The following is a 21,646-nucleotide window of genomic DNA, read 5'->3' on the forward strand; positions in this document are numbered from 1 at the left end:
TACCCTGGAGCGTTCACATTTTTGTTTCGCGCAGAACCTTGAAAATTTCATGCTAACCAACTTGCAGTAACACATCCTCTTCTCTTGGTAAATTCGCAGGACCAGGGAAGGAAAAGTCCCTGCCTGCATACTTACAGAATTCTCTCTGCGTTCACGCTCAACGTCTGTGTCCACCAGGCCACTCTGCGTAATACTGGCAGAGTATTACTTGTGCCTTTCTCCTAGATGTTGATCATTTGATTCCTGACTTTTCTGACTTGTTCTCTCCCAAAGTTTTGTTTTTGTGGTTGTCACATTTGCATTATGTTTTTTGTTAAAGTTTTTATTTCACAAATACTGCATTCATTTTAGAAGAATGAGCGCATACAGGTGAAGAAAAGAGAAATGGAGGTCACCTCTAAACCTAGAGGTAGCTAACTGTTGACGTTTTGGGATAGAAATTTCTAGACTTTTTTTTTTTTAATGTTTATTTATTTATTTTGAGAGAGAGTGAGGGAGGGAGAGAATCCAAAGGAGGCTCTGCACGGTCAGCACAGAGCCCGATGTGGGGCTTAATCGCATGAGCTGTGAGATTATGACCTGAGCCAAAATCAAGAGTTGGACGCTTTACTGACTGAGCCATCCAGGTGCTCCAGACATTTCTAGACTTTTTGTATAAATGTGTACACACTGAAGTATATCTTCTTAACAACAAAGATGGGATCACACAGTATATAACTATATACTGTTATACTACCTGGGCTTTCATTGTTTTAGAACCTGCCAATATTAGCAATGACTCTTTCTCTGGGACTAGACTTTTATTTGAATTCTTTTCAATAAACAGAGAGAATTGGCAGGGTATCAGAGTTGGGAACCCACCAAGTGGATATTCCTCTGCCCTTCACTCTTTGTCTAGAATAACCCTAAGCATAGATTTCAGCCTTTTGCTAGAAGTAGGAATATTTTCCATTTATAAGTAGCCATAGATGTTCCCACAGTCCTGGATCGTCCACCTGCTTGTGCTCCATTGGTGAAAACAGAGTGGTTTGCCTGCCAACCATGGCCATACCCCATGAGCATGACTGGGGGCATGGTGGTGGCACATTTTGTTATCCGTTAAAATGGGTTGACTTCTGTTACAAAAACAAACTTCCAAATCTCAAGGTCTTTAAAAAAAAAAAGGTCATTTCTCATGTCCACGCTATTCCATATACCCTCACTTTGGGACAAATGCTGACAGCATATCCACTCTCTTGAACATTGTCCGCTGGATTCCTTGTCAGAAAGAAAGAGTTTTGATTGGACAAATTGCCTACCTTCCAAGTTATCACAGGGATGGTTTAATCACGTTTTGCCATTGCAAGCCTGAATCATACACCTTCCAGGCACCAACATAGCAGTCTCTCTGCAGTTGAATGCTTGCCCCCTAAGCCGTGCCATATATTTTCCTTCGTGGTGGTGTTACCATTTCTAGGTACTGCTTCCTGTATCAGGCAGGATAGGCTAGGTTATGCTGTGGTAACAAACAACCCCCAAAAATCTCACTCATATTCTATTATCCATCGAAGATTGCCCAGGGTCTATACCATCCCTGTGGTTGCATGATTATTAAGGCCAGAAAAAGGAAATGAGACAAAATGTACACTCTAATACATTTTCTGCCCCATTGCATTGACTAAAGCAAATCATACGGCCACACCCAACCCCCAAAAGTAGAATTGGCAATTCTATCATATGCCTAAAATGAAGAAAACCAGAAATACTTTGTAAACTGCACTAATGATTACCTAATATTTTATACCTCCATTGGGAGAGAAATGGGTTCCTGGTGATATTTGGTCATAACTGTTTTACAATGTTAGTGGCAGGTTTAATGGGGAGTTCCTAGCCAGTATGGTTTCCCTTCAGCCTGAAGAATTTCCTTTAGGATTCCTTGCAGTGCAGGTCTGCTGGTAATATTTTCTTACCTTTTATTTATAGAAAATGTTTTCATTTTGCCTCATTCTTGAAGGATATTTTTGTTGGATATACAATGATGAGTTGACAATGTTATTTCCTCTCAGCATTTGAAAGATGTGGTTCCACTGGCCTCTGTCTTTTGCAAGCGGTAAGCCAGAGGTCATTTGTAGCCTTGCCCCTGGACATGTATTATGTAATTTCTCTTTGATCAAGATTTTCTCTGCATTTTTAGTTTTCAGCAGTTTGAGTATGATATGCCTAGGTACACTTTACTTTCTATATATTCTGTCTTGGCTCATTAAAATATTTTTTTCCATTTTCTCTCTCTTCCCCTGGCTTTTTCACATTTTCCCACAGACCACTGAGGCTGTGTTTACTTCTGTAATCTTTTTTCCTTTGTGCTCCCTATTTATTGATACATTTTAAACTCAATAACTCTTTTGTTATGTACAATCGGCTATGCATTTTTTACTTCAGACTTTAATTTTTGGTTCTAGAATTTCCTCTTGGTTCTTTTAAATTGTTTTTATTTCACTGCTCAGATTTCCTATGTGTTAGTTTATTACAAACATATTTTTCTTTACATTATTAATCATGGTTATAATAGTCACTTTAAAATTCTGTTTGCCAATCCCAGTATCTGGGTCTTCTTGGGGTTAATGTTTCTGTTGGTTACCTTCTCTCTTGAGTGTGGATTACATTTTCTTGTGTCTTTGTATGTCTAGTAATTTTGGATGATATCCTGGATTTTGTGAATGAGATGTTGTAAAGACCTTGGATTCATTATGTTTCTCTGAAGATTCTTGATTTTTTTTTTTTATACTCTTTATTAGCAGTGAATTAAGTGAATTCAAACCCTGGGATGCCTGGGTGGCTCAGTCAGGTAAGCATCAGACCTTGGCTCAAGTCATGATCTCACCGTTCGTGAGTTTGAGCCCTATGTCAGGCTCTGTGCTGACAGCTCAGAGCCTGGAGCCTGCTTCAGATTCTGTGTCTCTCCCCCTCTCTCTGCCCTTCCCCCAGTCTCAAAAATAAGTAAACACTAAAAAAATTTAAGTGAATTCAAACTCCAAATCCTATCTCCTCTGTGGCAGGCAGCAACTGAAATCTTAGCTGTGTTATTTTATTCTTCATTGGACTGATTAAAATCTGCTCCGTGAAACCATAGGTCAGCGACAGCCAGAGACTAAGCAGAGTTTATGTAGACGTAGGGCTCTCCCTCTGTGGATCTCTTTTCATGATGTCCCTGCCTCCACCCTGTTTTTCAACTGCTTGGTCACCCTAAACTCCTCTTATTCATGCCTCCTAGATTGAGGTTTTCTGAGTTATCACTGCTTGCGTGGTGGCTGACAAAGGCCTGCCCTCAGGCAAAAAGTTGTGTGCGTGTGCGTGTGTGTGTGTGTGTGTATGAGAGAGAGAGAGAGAGAGAGAGAGAGAGAGAGAGCACGAGAGGGAGAGAGAGATTGAGATATTACAGAAAGAGAACATTTTTGTCATTGTTGTTAGAAAGAGAACATTTAAAAAAATTTTTTAATGTTTATTTATTTTTGAGAGTTGGGAGAGGCAGAGGTGAGGTGGGGGGGGAGGGAGAGGGGACAGAGAGAGAGAGGGAGACATAGAATCTGAAGCAGGCTCCAGGCTCCGAGCTGTCAGCACAGAGCCTGACGCGGGGCTCAAACTCACAAACAGTGAGAGCATGACCTGAGCTGAAGTTGGACGCTTAACCGACTAAGCCACCCAGGCGCCCCTAAAGAGAACATTTTTTAAGTTTCTTCCTGCTTTGGGACTTTCTCCAGCGTGTCCAAATATTTGTTTTTTTAGATTTTATCCAGAGGTTTTAGTTGTTATTCTGCCATTACCACAAGTGCAATCCTCTCTTTGAAAACTGAAGTATAATTAACAGAGTGTTGGATTAGTTGCAGGTGTACAATATAATGACTCAACAATTCTATATGTCACTCAGCGCTCATTAAGATAAGTCCTCTTGATCTCCTTTATTTTTTTAACCTATCCTCCCATCCACCCCACCTCTGGCAATCACCAATTTGTTCTCTGTATTTAAAAGTTAATTTTTGTGTTTGTCTCTTTTCCTTTGTTTTGTGTCTTAAATTCCACATACGAGTGAAATCATAAGGTGTTTGTCTTTCTCTGATTGACTTATTTCACTAAGCATTATGCCCCCTAGGTCCGTTCATATTGTACAAATGGCAAGATCTCATTCTTTTTTATGGCCGAGTGGTATGCCATTGTGTATATGCACCATATCGTCTTGACCCATTCATCTCTGGGTGGAAATTTGGGTTGCCTTCATATCTTGACTACCGTAAGTAATGCAGCAATAAACATAGGGGTGCACATGTCTTTTCAAATTTGTGTTTTCATTTTCCTTGGGTAACTACCCAGTAGTGAAATTACTGGATCATAGGGTAATTCTATTTGTAAGTTTTTGAGGACTCTCCATACTGTTTTCCACAGTGGGTGCATTAACTTGCATTTCCACCAACAATGCACATGTGTTCCTTTTCTTCCACATCCTCACCAACACTTGTTGTTTCACGTTTTTTTTTTATTCTAGCCATTCTGACAGCTGTAAGGTGATATCTCATTGTGCTTTTGATTTGCATTTTTCTGATGATTAGTGATGTTGAGCATCTTTTCATGTGTCTGTGGGCCATCTGTAGGTCTTCTTTGGAAACACGTCTATTCATGTCCTCTGCCCATTTTTAATTGGATTTTTTTTGGTGTTGAGTTGTATCTTTTTTTAAATGTTTATTTTATTTTGAGAGAGAGAGAGAGAGAGAGAGAGAGAGCAAGGGAAGGGCAAAGAGAGAAGGAGAGAGAGAATCCCAAGCGGGCTACATGCTGCCAGCACAGAGCATGTTAAAGGGCTCGAACTCACAAACCATGAGATCATGACTTGAGCTGAAATCAAGAGCTGGGTGCTTAACTGACTGAGTCAGCCAGGAGCCCCTGTATGAGTTCTTTATATATTTTGGATATTAACCTCTTATTGTATAAATAACTTGCAAATATCTTCTCCCATTTAGTAGGTTGTCTTTTAATTTTGCTGATGGCTTCCATTGTTGTGCAAAAGCTTTTTATTCTGGAGTAGTCCCAATAATTTAATTTTGCTTTTGTTTCCCTTGCCTGAGGAGACATATCTAGAAAAATGTTTCTATGGCCAATGTCAAAGAAATTAATGTTTATTTTTTCTAGGAGTTTTGTGGTTTCAGGTCTCACGTTTAGGCCTTTAATCCATTTTGAGTTTATTTCTGTGTATAGTGTAAGAAAGTGCTCATTTCATTCTTTTGCATGTAACTATCCAGTTTTCCCAGCACCATTTGTTGAAGAGACTGTCTTTTCTCCATTGTATGTTCTTGCCTCCTTCGTTGTAGATTAATTGACCATATAAGCATGGGTTTATTTCTAGACTCCCTATTCTGTTCTATTGTTCTATGTATCTATTTTTGTGCCAATACCATACTGTTTTGATCACTACAGCTTTGTACTATATCTTAAAATCTAAGATTGTGATACCTCTGTCTTTGTTCTTCTTTCTCAAGATTGCTTTGGCTATTTGGGGTCTTCTGTGGTTCCATACAAATTATTTGTTCTAGTTTTGTGAAAAATGTTGCTGGTATTTTGATTTGATAAGGATTGCATTAAATCTGTAGACTGCGTTGAGTAGTATGGACATTTTAACAATATTGATTTTTCCAATCCATGAGAATGGAATGTCTTTCCATTTGTTTGTGTCATCTTCCATTTCTTCATCAGTGTTTTATAGTTTTCAGAGTACAAGGCTTTCGCCTCCTTGGTTAATTTTATTCCTAGGTATTTTACTATTTTGGGTATTATTGTAAATGAGACTGTTTTCTTAATTTCTTAAAAAAATTTTTTTAATCTTTATTTACTTTTTAAAAGAGAGAGAGAGACAGAGTGCGAGCAGGGGAGGGACAGAGAGAGGGAGACACAGAATCCGGAGCAGGCTTCAGGCTCTGAGCTGTCAGCACAGAGCCCGATGTGGGGCTTGAACTCACAAACTGTGAGATCATGACCTGAGCTAAAGTCGGATGCTTAACTGACTGAGCCACCCAGGCACCCTATGTTTCCTTAACTTCTTTCTCTGCTACTTCATTATTAGCATATGGAAATGCAACAAAATTTTGTATACTAATTTTGTAATCTGCGACTTTACTGAATTCATTGATCAGTTCTAGCAGTTTTTTTTTTTTTTTTTTTTTTTTTTGGTAGAGTCTTTAGGGTTTTCTATATATAGTATCATGTCACTTGCAAATAGTGGAAGTTTTATTTCTTCCTTACCAGTTTGGATGCTTTTTATTTCTTTTTGTTGTGTGATTGCTGTGGCTAAGACTTCTAGTACTATGTTGAATAAAAGTGAGAGTGGACATCCTTGTCTTATTTCTGATCCTAGAGGAAAAGCTCTCAGTTTTTCATGATTAAGTATGATGTTAGCTGTGGGTTTTTCATACATGGCCTTTATTATGTTGAGGTATGTTCCCTTTAAATCTACTTTGTTGAGTGTTTTTTTTTTTTTTTTTTTTTTTTTTTTGTCATGACCGGATGTTGTACTTTGTCAAATGCTTTTTCTGCCTCTATTGGGATGACCATTTGGTTTTTTAATGCTTTATTTTATTAATGTGATGTATCACATTGATTTGTTAATACCGAGCCATTCTTGCATTCCAGGAATAACTCCCACTTGATTGTAGCAAATGATTTTTTTAAATGAATTGTTGGATTTGGCTTGCTAATATTTTCTTGAGGATTTTTGTATCTATGTTCATCAGAGATATTGGCCTCTAGTTTTTTTCTTTTTGTAGTGTCTTCAACTGGTTTTGGTATCATGATAATGCTGGCCTTGTAGAATGAATTTGGTAACTTTCCTACCTCTTCTATTTTTGGAATCCTTTGACAAGAATAGGTATTAGCTCCTCTTTAAATGTTTGGTGGAATTCACTTAGGAAGCCATCTGGTCCTGGGCTTTTCATTTTTGGGAGTTTTTGATTCCTGATTCATTGATTTAATTGCTAGGAATCAGTCTGTTCAAATGTTCTATTTCTTCCTGATTCAGTTTTGGAAGGTTGTATGTCTGGGAATTTATCCATTACTTCTAGGTTGTCCAATTTGTTGGCAGGTAACTTTTCACGGTATTCTCGTATAATCCTTTGTATTTCTGTTGTTTGGTTGTTATTTCTCCTCCTTCATTTCTGATTTTATTTATTTGAGTCATCTCTCTTTTTTTCCTGACGAATCAGGTTAACTTGTTTATCTTTTCAAAGTATAATCCTCTTTTTACCTCTTAAGAATATAAAATCTGGTAAGTGTCCACAGCTCTTTTCATTCCATCTCATAAATATCTTCTCCACGTGTCTTCTGTTACAGCCATGTCCCTTCAGACTGAATCATTTGATTCTTCCCATACTGGGGGGAAATCTGTCCTTGAGAACCTCTCTGGGTGAATCACAATGGATGCTTCATCAGCTCTGGATCTTTCCTCTGTGAAGGACAGAGTAGTACCAAATTTGCTGGGTAATGTCTCTTGGATCATTACACATTTTTTAAAAACGTAAGTCTCTAGTCCTGCAACATCTTTCCTCGTATTTACCTAACATAAGCAGCTGCCTGACTTCCAAAGTACATTCTCTCTAGAATTATTGAGTCCAGTGTGACAGTGGCCCTGAAACCATAACACATTTTCTCTGGATGTAAAAAATGGAAAATGAAAATAAAAGAATCACAATTTTGAAATGCACCTGATTTTAGAACTGTGTAGCCCAATATGCTCACATCAGGTTAAGGTGAAAGATGCAAGGAAGTTGGCTTGATTATGGATATGCAGTCAGGTAGTAGTAGAACTAGTCAGCCTTGGGCGCGCCTGGGTGTCTCGGTTGGTTAAGCGTCCAACTTTGGCTCAGGTCATGATCTCACAGTTCGTGGGTTCAAGCCCTGCATTGGGCTCTGTGCTGACAGCTCAGAGGCTGGAGCCTGCTTTGGATTCTGTGTCTCCCTCTCTCTCTGCCCCTCCCCTGCTTGCACCTGTCTCTCTCCCTCTGTCTCTCAAAACTAAGTAAACATTAAAAATTTTTTAATAAAAAAATAATATTGTTTAAAAAATAAAAAGAACTAGTCAGCCTTGGTCAGTGGACTCAGCTGTCGCTGACTCTTTTCATATAGTTTGAAGCTATATTTTTCTACTGTCACCCAAGAATCTTATATGAAAGAGCTTCTTAATATCTAAACAGCCCCAGGGCCTCAAAAAAGCAGGAATGTGAAGATAAAAATATAAGCCTCTTCTGCAGTTTTTTAAAAAAGACTTTATTTTTTTTTTTTTAGAAAAGTTGTGGGTTCGTAGCAAAATTGGGTGGAAAGTACAGAAAGTATATAAATCTCTTGCCTTCCCCCATACCCCACTCACCTCACAGGCACAATCTCCCCCACTATCTACATCCTGCACCAGAGTGGTACATTTGTTACAACTGGTGAACTTACACTGACACATTATTATCATTCGAAGTCCATAGTTTACGTAGGGTTCACTCTTGGTGTTGGACATTTTATAGGTTTGGGCAAGTGTGTAACAACATGTGTCCACCATTACAACACCTTACAGAATACTTTCACTGCCATCATTACCCTCTGTATTCTACCTATTCATCCCTCCCTCCTCCTAACCCTGACAACCACTGACATTTTTCCTATCTCCATGGTTTTGTTTTTTGTAGATTGTCATATAGTTGGAATCACGCAGCACGTAGCCTTTTCAGATTGGCTTCTGTCACTTAGTAATATGCACTTAAGTTTCTTTTGTATCTTTTCATGGCTTTTGTGCCAAGGGGTATTCCACTGTCTGAATGTACCACGCGTCATTTATCCATCCACATGTTGAAGGACATCTTGGTTGTTCCAAGTTTTGGCATTTATGAATAAAGCTGCCATGAATGTCTGTATGCAGGCTTTTGTATGGATGTAGGTTTTCAGCTCATTAGGGTTAATATCAAGGAGCACAGTTGCTGGATTGCTTGGTAAGAATATGTTGAGCTTTGTAAGGAACTGCCAAACTGTCTTCCAAAGTGGCCATACCATTTTGCACTCCCATCACGGATGTCTGAAGAATGGCTATTGTGCTACATTCTCGCCAGCATTTGGTGCTATCCAAATGTTCCAGATTCGGGCCATTCTAGTAGATGTGTAGTGGTAGGTGATTGTTGTTTTAATATGTAATTCCTTCATGTCATATGTTAAGCATCTTTTCACTTGCTTATTTTCCATCAGTGAATCTTCTTTGATGGGGTGTCCAGATCTTTGGCCCATGTTTTAAATTGGGTTGTTCATTTCCTTATTGTTGAGTTTTGAGCCCTTTGCATATTTTGGATACCAGTCCTTCATCAGATATTTTCTCCCAGCGTTCTTACTCCCTTGACAGTGTCTCCTGCACAGAAGTTATAAGTTTTAATGAAGTCCAGCTTCTCAATCATTTCTTTCATGGGTCCTGTCTTTGATTTTGGGTCATCAGTTTTAGTCACAAAAACAGGGACAATAACAAGACTAACCCAAAGCAGGATGTTAATTGCCATAAAAGCAATAATATAGTATTGACTAGAGCTGGATGGTGATGTTTTATGTTCCATTTAAGGATTCTTCCATGCAAATCATTCCCACATGTAATATGAAAAAATATATATATTTACAATTATTTTGTTTATCAGTGTAGCTATTTCGAGTGAAGTGTCTGCAGTAGAAATAGAGCAGGCTGCACATGTCAATCCTGATTTGAGATTAGCAGGCAGCAACCACTCCCCAAGCTGCTGCTCCTGACACCTTGCTTGAACTCAAAGCCAACTATTATCAACAGAGGTGTTTTTCCATTCCCTGGGAAGTTAGTAATGGTGTTCCATAGAAGAATGCCTTCCTTCGCTGTTCCCAGTAGCAGAAGCCGCAGCTGCTAATGACTATAACTCTGTGGACATGTTAAACATCAGAATTTGTTAAACATCATGGCACAGGAATTGCTATGCTATGGCAAAAAATGATAATGATAGTAACGAGACAATCACACTGCAAGGAGCTGGACTCCAATGAAATATGTATCAGGGAGATCTTTGGGGAATGATATTGGCAGTACTGGTCTAAGAGATACCACAGCCTGTGTGTTTATCGGCCAATGAGCTCAGATGGATAGAGAACTGAAGAAGAGCTTAAAGGAAATAGGGGACTTCTTAAAGGGGATCTCAGGGGCTAACATAGAATCTCTTCCACTGTATTCTCTTGGTCAAAGTAGTTACAGGCACAGCCCAGATCCAAGGGGGAGGAAAAATAGATCCCACCTCTTGAGGGGGGCAGTTTGGGCCATCATTAATTCACCACCTATAGTAATTTCTATTTTTTCCTTGCCTCTTAGTCAATTGGCATGAGGAGCGCAAAATGATGATGCACTAATTGTGGCTCCTGTGGAACTCTCACTATGTTCGCTTAGGTGAAATGGTTCCCCTCTTTGGAACAAGGACCTCACAGAACCTAAAATTGTAAGGATGGGAAGCACATATTCTGTAAGCGTGTTACTGGGAGTGGTGTGGAGGGCACTCCTACTTCTACCTTTTGGTTTCTGGACCCACATATTTTAGCTATGGGCACAAAGTGCTTGCTGTATTAGCTATAGACTCAGGACATGAATTGCCTCCTGGAAGACAGCACTTCAAGTTGCTCAGTTGTCTCTGTGCGGGCACTTCAGCTGAGCCCACAGTAGGACATCCCACCATGTCTATGAGGATAGCGATCGATATTGGGCACTGCAATATTTGGTACAAGCAGTCATATCTCTTCTTCCATAAAAAGGGGCCCCTTGATCTGAGGCAAAGTCATGGGGGATGTCATTTGGTAAATCAAACATGTTATCCATCTGATGGAAATACTGATGGGGCATTGTGGACGGGGCAGGCAAAGACATATCCAGAGGAATTACTGCCTCTTCCAAAATAGAAGTACAGTGTATCAACTTGCCATTAATGGCTGGCTGGTCTCCTTGAGGGATGGTACCATACTGAGGGCTCAGTGTTAGTCTGTGCTGCCATTAGGCTGCGAATTGAGCAGGGCAGGAGCTAGGACCAACCTTGATGGGAGGGAGTCCAGCAATGGGCCCATGTATGACCTCCATCCCCATCCTTTGGGGCCATCCTTAAGTGAAAGTACAGCGTGGCAGCCATCTGTTTTCAGCTCACACCAACAAACTGGGCCTACTGACCCATAAAGCAATCTAGAGACTTCTTTTTACTTCCTCCGGTCCCCAGTTGTAGTGGGTAGCCCACCTGTCCCATGGGACCACAGGGGTGAGTTTAGGAAGAGGCACTGGTATAACCCAGTCAGGTGGCATGGGAGTTTGGGCCACCGGTTTTGGAGTCCTACTGCTGCTCTCTGAATTGCTGTCTGGATAGGACTGTTGGGCCTGATCCCAAGTGTACCATTCTATTATGCGATAAATTGCTATTGCTTGTCTACAGGCTAAGTAAACTCCTACTGGTACAGGCTAAGTAAACTCTTCCTTCTTTCTGGAGAAATTGCAGAGCTGAAAGCAAAGAACACAATACGCCCCTTGGGCAAGATGCTGTTAGAGTGAAGCAAAGTGAAGCTATCACAGAACTGGCCACCAATGCCACAGCTGGAATCTGACATGTGGCAGAAAGGACATGAGGTGAGGCCCTACAGACATCCCGATGCACCCCATCTGCATTAGTTCTATTATTCCAAACTGGTTTAGAGTCTCTGGCCCTGCCTCTGTCGTCATGGGGAGAAAACACAATGATCAGACTTGGGAGACATCTCTGAGCAAGCCATGTTGGACGATCTCCAGTCTCTGCGAAAACATGTGACACCATTGTACATTCCCCTGGTTAAAACACTTCATTCCCAGTTTTATTGTGTTGCCTGTGGCCCCTTACTTTTGAGGCTTTTCTTTTTGTATATATGCCATGTTTCCCCCCCTCTGTATTCCTGTAAGATGGTTTTGGAGCTCCAAAGTGCCCTTTTTGTAGTTCCTACTCAAGTTTTTAAAATGGGAACTCTGTTCCATTTACTGTAGATCATGACACGGATATAGACCCAAAGACATTCAATGGGTTCCTGACATCAGTCTCTGAGTCTCCAATTCCTCATTTTTAAGAAACTGATAGTAACTCCAGTGTGTTTCACATTGGCCTTGTTCTACTCAGTGCATGCTAGAATGTGTCCTGCTTTCTAGGCTTAGTTTCTGAGTCCTTCACTGTTGTTTTAATGACTGCATCGCCATTTTATTGCCACCCCTCCCCCACTCAGCCTTGTCTTCTTCCACCCTTCCAAAGCCTTGTTAGCACAGGGATGTGCGCCCTTCCATATGCTTCCTCCTGCTCATATGATTATCTTTCATTTGCATGTACAGAGTGTCAGACAGTGGTCCCATTCTTCCTTGCTAGTGGAATCTTGACTTTATTTGCAATGCAGTATACTTAGTCCTGGCATTGGGTCATGATTGGTCCAAGCCAATAATGAGAATCCTTTCTCTGTGTTTCCCAGCCTATCCTGCAGCTAGAGGTGGCCACGTGACCCAGTTTGGGCCAAGGAGATGTTAGCTACGGGTGGGGCTTCCAGGAAAACTTTTGATGACTCATTTAGAGCCCTTCTTCCTGCCCAGAATGCGCATAAGATGTCTGTAGGTGCTGTAGGCATCTTATGGCTGTGCGATGATAAAGATGAAGAGTAGAAATATAGAAAGGGTCTAGGTCTTTCAGAGCCCTACTGAGCTGCTGAAATGAGCTAGAAACTGTCTCTATTCACACCACTACTCACGGAGGAAAAACAAACTCCTTTGTTTAAACCACTGCTAATCTGGTTTATTGTTATCTTGCCTCCAAAAGCATTTATAACTGATACGAGTTGCATATGCACCCGCACACACATTTTTTGGTCTTCAGTTTACAAAAGTATAATCATGTTATACATATTTCTCTTCGTTTATGAAATTTGGCTTATATTATACAAATATGTATACATATACATATACATATACATAATATGTATGCATATTATACATATTTTTCTTAGTTTATGAAGTTTAGGAAATTTATATCCTTCATCATACACAATGGAAATTTCTCCAAGTCAATGCGTACAACTCTAACTTATTTAAAAAATATTTTATTAATTGTTGTGGATAGGTACTAGCACATGGTTCAGAGTTCAAAATGCATAAATGGAAAATGGTGTGGTCACTCTGAAACATTAGCAATTCCTTGGGGTGCCTGGGTGGCTCAGTTAAGCATCCGACTTCGGCTCAGGCCATGATCTCACAGTCTGTGAGTTTGAGCCCTGCGTTGGGCTCTGTGCTGACAGATTGGAGCCCGGAGCCTGCTTTGGATTCTGTGTCCCCCTCTCGACCTGCCCCTCCCCCACCTGTGTTCTGTCTCTCAAAAATGAATAAACAGTAAAAAATTTTATATAAAAAAAGAAACACCAGCAATTCTTCAAAAAGTTAAATATAGAGTTACTATAAGTTAAAAAATTCACTGCTAGGTATATACCCAAGAAAAATAAAAGCATACATCTACACAAAAACCTTTACATAACTGTTCATAGCAGGATTATTCATAATAGCCCCCAAATGCCTTTCAACTCATGAATGAACAAAAATGTAGTATATTCATATTATTGGAATATTATTCAGCAAAAAAAAAAAAAAGAAATACTGATGCATGCTACAATGTAAGTAAACTTTGAAAGCATTAATGCTAAATGAAAAAAAGCCAGTCCCAGCAAACACAATATTGTATGATGGAATTTATGTGAAATGTGCAGCATAGGCAAATCAATAGAGACGGAGAATAGATTAGTTGTTACCTGGGGCCAGGGGTGGGGAAGCTAGAAATGGGGAATGGTTGCTAACGTGTAGGTGGTTTCTTTCTGGAGTGCTAAGAATGTTCTAAGTTTTCATTTTGGTGATAGTTGCAGGGCTATGTGAATATAGCTGAACTGTACATTTCATTTTTTTAAAGTTTATTTATTTTGAGAGAGAGAGAAAAAGAGAATGCATGTGCAAGCGAGTGGGGGAGGGGCAGAGAGAGAGAGGGAGAGAGTCCCAAGCAGGTTCCACACTCTCAGCACAGAGCTCGACTCGACCCACAAACCGCGAGATCATGACTGGAGCCCAAACCAAGAGTCAGAGGCTTAACTGAATGAGCCACCCAGGTGCCCCTGAATTGTACACTTTTAATGGCAGAATTTCACGGTGTGTGAAATGTATCTCAACATGGCTATTAAAAATATACAAACCGAAATACAGTAAAACATGAGTTTTTTTTTCCTACTTTTTCCCCAGCTACCCAGTTCCTATTCCAAGAAGCTACCGCTTACTGACTTCTTGGATGTACTTCCGAAAATATTTTGTTTATACTCAAGCACAGGCACATGTTTTTACATAATTCATTGCATATACCACACACTATTATTTTACCTTTTCACTTAGAAATGTGTCTTGAAGGCACAGGCACAGAGAGGAGAACATCTTGCGAAGACAGAGGGAGACTGGGGTTTTGTGCCTAGAAGCCAAGGACTTACCAGCAACCACTAGAAGCTAGGAGACAGGCAGGGAACAGATCCTTCCCTAGAGACTTCAGATGGACTATGGCCCTGCACCTTGGTTTCGGACTTGTAGCTTCCAGAACTCTGAGAGCGTAAATTCCAATTGTTTTAAGCAAATAAACAAAGAAATAAATAATAATAATAATCAGACAAATACGTATCTTGTGGATTATTACATACAGGCACATCTAAGGTTGACCCCTTCTTTTAAACAGTGGCATAGTATTCTATTTCATGACTGTAACATAATTTTTTAATGAGTTCCCTGTTTGATATTTAGAGTATTTTCCATTTGCTTTTCCACACAATGATGAAATAAATAATCTTGTCTGTACATCATTTCCTATATTTGCAAGTGCATATATGGGGTGAAATCATAGCGGTGGAATTGTTGGATTAAAGGATAAATGTATTGGGGCGTCTGGGTGGCTCAGTCAGCTGAGCATCCAACTCTTGGTTTTGGCTTAGGTCATAATCTCATGGTTCATGAGTTTGAACCTCGTGTTGGGCTCCGTGCTGACAGTGCGGATCCTGCTGGGGATTCTCTCTCTCTCTCTCTCTCTCTCTCTCTGTCTGCCTCTCCTCTGCTTGCATGCATGCATGCACTCTTTTTCTCTCTCAAAATAAACCTTGAAAAAAAAAGGATAAGTGTATTTTTTCTTTTGATGGAATTGCCAAAGTTATCTGCAGTGTTTGTGGGAAGCTACCCTTCCACTGGCAATGTGTGAGTGTGCCTGACTCCCATAGTCATGATAGCTCCACATATTATAACATTTTTGATCTTGCCAATCTGGTAGTCGAAAATTATATCTCACTGCAGTTGTAATGGGCATTTTTGTTATTATGAGCATGTTAAGCATCTTTTCCACATCTAATATCATCACATTCAGTAAGTTTAATGGTATATTCATTAAATCATTTGAATTTTCTCTACATTGTTCACATCCTGTACCCACTTCTCCATGGATTGTTGGTCTTTTTCTTCTTGAGGAGCTCTTTATAGTAAGGAAATTAGCTGTTTGTTTCATTGCTAGCAAATATTTTCCCAAGTTTTTCATTTTTCCTTTGATTTTATGATTTTTTTTTTTGCCATTAAGAAAATTTTACTTTTGTGTAGTCAAATTTATTACTATTTTCTTTCTTAGTTTCTGGATTTTGTGAAATGGTAAAAATAATTATTTGTTTATATCTAAAGCATTTGTGGTTTCATTTTTACATGTAAATATTTGTAGGATTTATTTTGCTTTAAGGAAGGAGTAGCGATCTAATTAGTTTTTTTTCTAAATGCTTTTTTAGGGGCTCTGGCATCATTTATGAGTAGTCTGTTTCTCTCCACTAACTCGATATGCCACCTTCGATGTTCCAACTTCTTTGTTTTTGGCTGTGTTTCTAGACCTTCTGAGCCATGTTGCATTCTTGGAATAAAACCCTCTTGATCATGACTTGTTATAGTGTTTTTTAAATGTTTCTTTATTTTTGAGAGAGAGAGAGAGAGAGAGAGAGAGAGAGAAGGGGAGGGGTAGAGAGAAAGGGAGACACAGAATCTCAAGCAGGCTCCAGGCTCTGAGCTGTCAGCACAGAGCCCCACGCGGGGCTCAAACACACAAATCCCAAGATCATGACCTGAGCAGAAGTTGGACGCTTAACTGACTGAGCCATTCAGGCACCCTGATATATACAGTTCTTTCTTTCTTTCTTTCTTTCTTTCTTTCTTTCTTTCTTTCTTTCTTTCTTTCTTTCTTTCTTTCTCTTTCTTTCTTTCTTTCTTTCTTTCTTTCTTTCTTTCTCTTTCTTTCTTTCTCTTTCTTTCTTTCTTTCTTTCTTTCTTTCTTTCTTTCTTTCTTTCTTTCTTTCTTTCTTTCTTTCTTTCTTTCTTTCTTTCTTTCTTTCTTTCTTTCTTTCTTTCTCTTTCTTTCCTAATATGAAATTTATTGTCAAATCGGTTTCCATACAACACCCAGTGCTCATCCCAACAGGTGCCCTCCTCATTCCCATCACTCACTTTCCCCTTCCTCCCACCCCCCCACCAACACCCAGTTTATTCTCAGTTTTTAGAGTCTCTTAGGTTTGCCTCCTTCCGTCTCCCTAACTTTTTTTTTCCTTCCCCTCCCCCATGGTCTTCTGTTAAGTTTCTCAGGATCCATATAAGAGTGAAAACATATGGCATCTGTCTTTCTCTGTCTGACATTTCACTTAGCATAACTCTCTCCAAAAGGCCATATTTCATTCTTCTCATTGCCAAGTAGTATGCCATCTGTATATAAACCACAATTTCTTTATCCATTCATCAGTTGATGGACATTTAGGCTTTTTCCATAATTTGACTATTGTTGAAATTGGCTGCTATAAACATTGGGGTACAAATGCCCCTATGCATCAGCGCTCCTGTATCCCTTGGGTAAATTCCTAGCAGTGCTATTGCTGGGTCATAGGGTAGATATATTTTAAATTTTTTGAGGAACCTCCACACTGTTTTCCAGAGCGGCTGAACCAGTTTGCATTCCCACCAACAGTGCAAGAGGGTTCCTGTTTCTCCACATCCTCTCCAGCATCTATAGTTCCCTGATTTGTTCATTTTAGCCACTCTGACTGGCTTAAGGTGATATCTCAGTGTGGTTTTGATTTGTATTTCCCTGATGAGGAGTGATGTTGAGTATCTTTTCATGTGCCTGTTTGGCCATCTGGATGTGTTCTACAACAATCCAAATGCTTTGGGATGCAGCAAAGGCAGTCCTGAGAGGAAAATACATTGCAATCCAGGCCTATCTCAAGAAACAAGAAAAATCACAAATACAAAATCTAACAGCACACCTAAAGGAAATAGAAGCAGAACACCAAAGACACCCCAAACCCAGAAGAAGAGAAATAATAAAGGTCAGAGCAGAAATAAACAATATAGAATCTAAAAAAACCTGTAGAGCAGATCAATGAAACCAAGAGTTGGTTTTTTGAAAAAATAAACAAAATTGATAAACTTCTAGCCAGGCTTCTCAAAAGGAAAAGGGAGATGACCCAAATAGATAAAATCATGAATGAAAATTGAATTATTACAACCAATCCCTCAGAAACACAAGCAATTATCAGGGAATACTATGAAAAACTATATGCCAACAAACTGGACAACCTGGAAGAAATGGACAAATTCCTAAGCACCCACACACTTCCAAAACTCAAACAGGAAGAAATAGAAAACTTGAACAGACCCATAACCAGCAAAGAAATTGAATCAGTTATCAAAAATCTCCCAATAAATAAGAGTTCAGGACCAGATAGCTTCCCTGGGGAATTCTACCAGACATTTAAAGCAGAGATAATACCTATCCTTCTCAAGCTGTTCCGATATATACAGTTCTTTAAAAGATTAGGGGATTTTCCCTTCTTTTTATATCTCTGGAACACTCTGAATAGCATTAAAATGATCTAGTCTTTGAAGGGTATTAGAATTCACTTGTAAAACCTTCTGAGCCTGGTGCTTTTTGGAATTAGTATTATAATACTTTATTTCTTCTGTGGAAATTGATCTTTCAAGCTTTCTTTCTTTACCAGGCTCAATTTTGAAAAGCTGTATTTTTCAGAAAATTAGCTATATCATCTAGGTTTTCAAAGTATTTTCGAAGAATTATACAATTTAGACTCATGATGTTTAAAAATAACTCAATTAAATATCCAATCTCCCATTGTCCTATTTTCTTTTTAATATTTATTTATTTTTGAGACACACAGAGAGAGTAGAATAAAAGGGGGGGGGGACAGAGAGAGAGGGAGACACAGAATCCAAAGCAGGCTTCGGGCTCTGAGCTGTCAGCACAGAGTCCGATGCAGGGCTTGAACTTATGAACCATGAGATCATGACCTGAGCTGAAGTTGGATGGTTAACCAAATGAGCCGCCCAGGCACCCCATCCTATTTTCATTTGTGCTCGTGCTTTCTCTCTTTTATAAATGATTAGGTCCACTTTGTTGATTATTTCATAGAAGTATTTTATTTATTAATTCTACTTTTGGTTTTTAACTCATTCATGCTTTTATTTTTACTATTTCCTTCTCTCTACTTTCATTAGAGTTACTTTTTGTCCCTTTTTTAACTTTTGAGATAGATATTTCATTTATTGTTACACTTTTGTTTTCATTCTTATGTTTAATCTATGCATTTTCTTTGCTTTAACTGTATCTCAAAGATTCGGATATACAGGGTTTTTCATAATCATTATTTTTCTAAGAAACTGTTCAATTTCAATTTATATTTCTCCATTGACTAAGGAACTGCTTAATAACATTTTATTTCCAGATGGAAAAGAATTTGTGCCTTTTGATTTTATTTTCCATTTTATTACATTGTGATAAGACAATGTTGTTGGTTTGCATTATTTTTATTTGAAAGAATTTATTGAAAATTTCTCGGTGATCTCACATATGGCCAATTTTCATGAATGTTCCACATGTATTTGAAAAGAAGAAATATTCTCTTTCATAAGGGTAAAGGGTTCAATATGTATTCATAAGATCTACCTTGGGATTATGTTGTTTAGATTATATATGTGTGTGTGAGTGTGTGTGTATAATTTCTTTTCCAATCTGCCCTGTCTTGAACTGAGAGTTGATCTATAGTCTGTCCTAATTAATGTACTTCCGTGTGTTTCTCTTATCTCCTGTATTTATGCCTTATGAAGGTTGCTGCTGTGTTATTTGATGCACAGTTATTGATACCATTTGTATCTTCACGGTGAAGTACGGCCTTCACTATTATTAAAGTGTCATTCTTTGTCTCATTAAGCACTTTTCCCTTCACGAATTTCGTCTTGTCAGATATCAAGTTCACAATCCTGGCTTGCTTTATGTGCACTTGTCTGGTCTAGTTTGGCCCATCATTTAAATTTTATTGCACTTTGTTTTCGAAGTATCTCTTATAGTATAGAGTTGAGTTTTGTCTTATAAGACAATCTGAAAATATTTTTCTTTTCACAAGTTTGTTCAGACCATTCGCACTTATGGTTACAACTTAAATACTTGATCTTAGCCCTGTCTGATTATCTTGTGTTGCATTTACTATGGATATTTACCATGTGGTTTTCATTCTCTGGTTTGTTTTCTTTGCTTTTTAATAAAGAAAAAATGTTGGTGATTAAAATGACTTGTGTTTTTGTTTTAGTAGTTATCTAATATATTTATATAATGCTCATGTTTTCTTTATTTAGGTTTCTACTATGTGGTTTGTCTGCTTTACATTGTGTCTTTGGTCCTTACCTATAATCTATGTGAAGTTAATGAGTTTATGTTACTTTTCCATTTTTTCCCCTTTTTCTCTTACTAGAAAAAATTATCTACTTCATCAGAGCACATAACTTCTATATACTATTCTTGGTATATATATTGGTAGGTAGAAGTTCTGTAGTAAAATATAGTTCATGCTTACCACTAGTTCTAACAGTTTCTTCATTCACATCTTAGTTGGATGAAGGTGGTCTTCTAATAGATTCCTCACAAAGAGCTCGAGTACAATATTCCCTGAATTCTTGCATGTCTGCAATTGTTTTTCTGTAACCAAGCACATGAAAAGATGCTCAATGTCATTAGGGAAATACAAATCAAAACCATGATGAGATACCAATTCACACTCCTAAGAATGGCTATTAAAAATGGAAAGGGGAGAGTAACGCACGTTGCAAGGATGTGGAGAGATTAGAATCCTTGTATACTGCTAGTGTGAATGTAAAATGGTTCATTTGTTGTAGGAAACACATCCTCAAAAAGTTAAACATACGATTATCACATGACCCGCTTCGAACTACACCCAAAAGAGTTGAAAACAGGTACTCAAGCAAATCCTTGCACCAAAAACGTTCACAGCGACACTATTCACAGTAGTCCAAAGGTAGAGACAACCCAAGTGTCCATCACTGGAGGAATGGGTAAACAAATTTTGATTATCCATCCGATGGAAGGTTATTCAGCCATAGATAGGAATGAAGTACTGATCCATGCTCCAATGGGGACGAACCTTGAAAACCAGTATGCTAAGTGAAAGAAGGCAAACAGGGTTACATATTGTATGACTCCATATTGTGTGGAATATGCAAAATAGGCAAGTACCTAGAAACAGAAAGCAGATTGGTGGTTGCCAAGGGCTGGGGAGGGGGCTGATAGGGTATACAGGGTATACTTAATGTATACAGGGTTTCATTTTGGAGTGATGAAGTGTTCTAGAACTAGATAGAATAACATTGTGAATATACTAAATGCCACTGAATTGTTCCCTTTAAAATAGTTACTTTTGTGTTATATGAATTGCACCATGATGAAAATTGTTCTTCTATAGCCTTGATATTTGAAAGATTAGCTGAGTTGAACTAAAAATCGTTGGTTCACACTTTACCTTGGTAAGACTATTTCACCAAGGCATTGCTTCCTAAGTTGCTCTTGAGAAATCTAATGCCAACCTGACTTCATTTTCATTATAAAAGACTTGTTCTGATTTGTTTTTCCCTGGTAATGAGTGATGAGATACCACTTCACACCTGTCAGAATGGCTAAAATTAACAGCTCAGGAAACAACAAATGTTGGTGAGGATTCAGAGTAAGGGGAACACTTTTGCACTGTTGGTGGGAATGCAGACTGGTACAGTCACTCTGGAAAACAGTATGGAGGTTCCTCAAAAAATGAAAAAAAGAACTACCCTACAACCCAGCAATTGTACTGCTAGGAATTTATCTAAAGGGTACAAAAATGCTGATTCAAAGGGGCACATGCACCCCAATGTTTATAGCAGTGCTATCAATAATAGCCAAATTATGGAAAGAGCCCACATGTCCATTGACAGATGGATAAAGAAGATGTGGTGTATATATATATATACAATGGAATACTACTCAGCGATGAGAAAGAATGAATCTTGCCATCTACAACAATGTGGATGGAACCAGAGTGTATTAGGCTAAGCGAAAGAAGTCAAAGACAGATATCATATGATTTCACTCGTATGTTGAATGTGAGAAACACAACAGATGAACATAGGGGAAGGGAAGGAAAAATAAGATAAAAACAGACAGGGAGGCAAACCATAAAAGACTCTTAAATACAA

At 38.7% G+C, this 21,646-nt stretch overlaps 1 protein-coding gene and 1 long non-coding RNA gene across 4 annotated transcripts in view; one reads left to right on the forward strand and one right to left on the reverse strand.

The window, feature by feature from the left end:
• Positions 1–21,646, forward strand: part of LOC123382412 — a 29,454-nt gene that overhangs the window by 1,367 nt on the left and 6,441 nt on the right. The window lies entirely within an intron of this gene.
• RPGRIP1L (RPGRIP1 like) overlaps positions 14,148–21,646 on the reverse strand; it is a 108,239-nt gene continuing 100,740 nt past the window's right edge. The window contains exons 29-30 of one of the 3 annotated variants that reach the window (XR_006590714.1): positions 19,981–20,102; positions 14,148–14,652 (exon numbers count right to left, since the gene is read on the reverse strand). The gene's annotated coding sequence lies outside the window, so the exon portion shown is untranslated. Of the gene's footprint in view, positions 14,653–19,980; positions 20,103–21,646 lie in introns of those variants that run through there. The other 2 variants (XR_006590713.1, XR_006590715.1) reach the window with 2 other exon arrangements.

This window comes from Felis catus, chromosome E2, assembly GCF_018350175.1.
Source record: "Felis catus isolate Fca126 chromosome E2, F.catus_Fca126_mat1.0, whole genome shotgun sequence".
In the NCBI taxonomy this organism is placed as follows: domain Eukaryota; kingdom Metazoa; phylum Chordata; class Mammalia; order Carnivora; family Felidae; genus Felis; species Felis catus.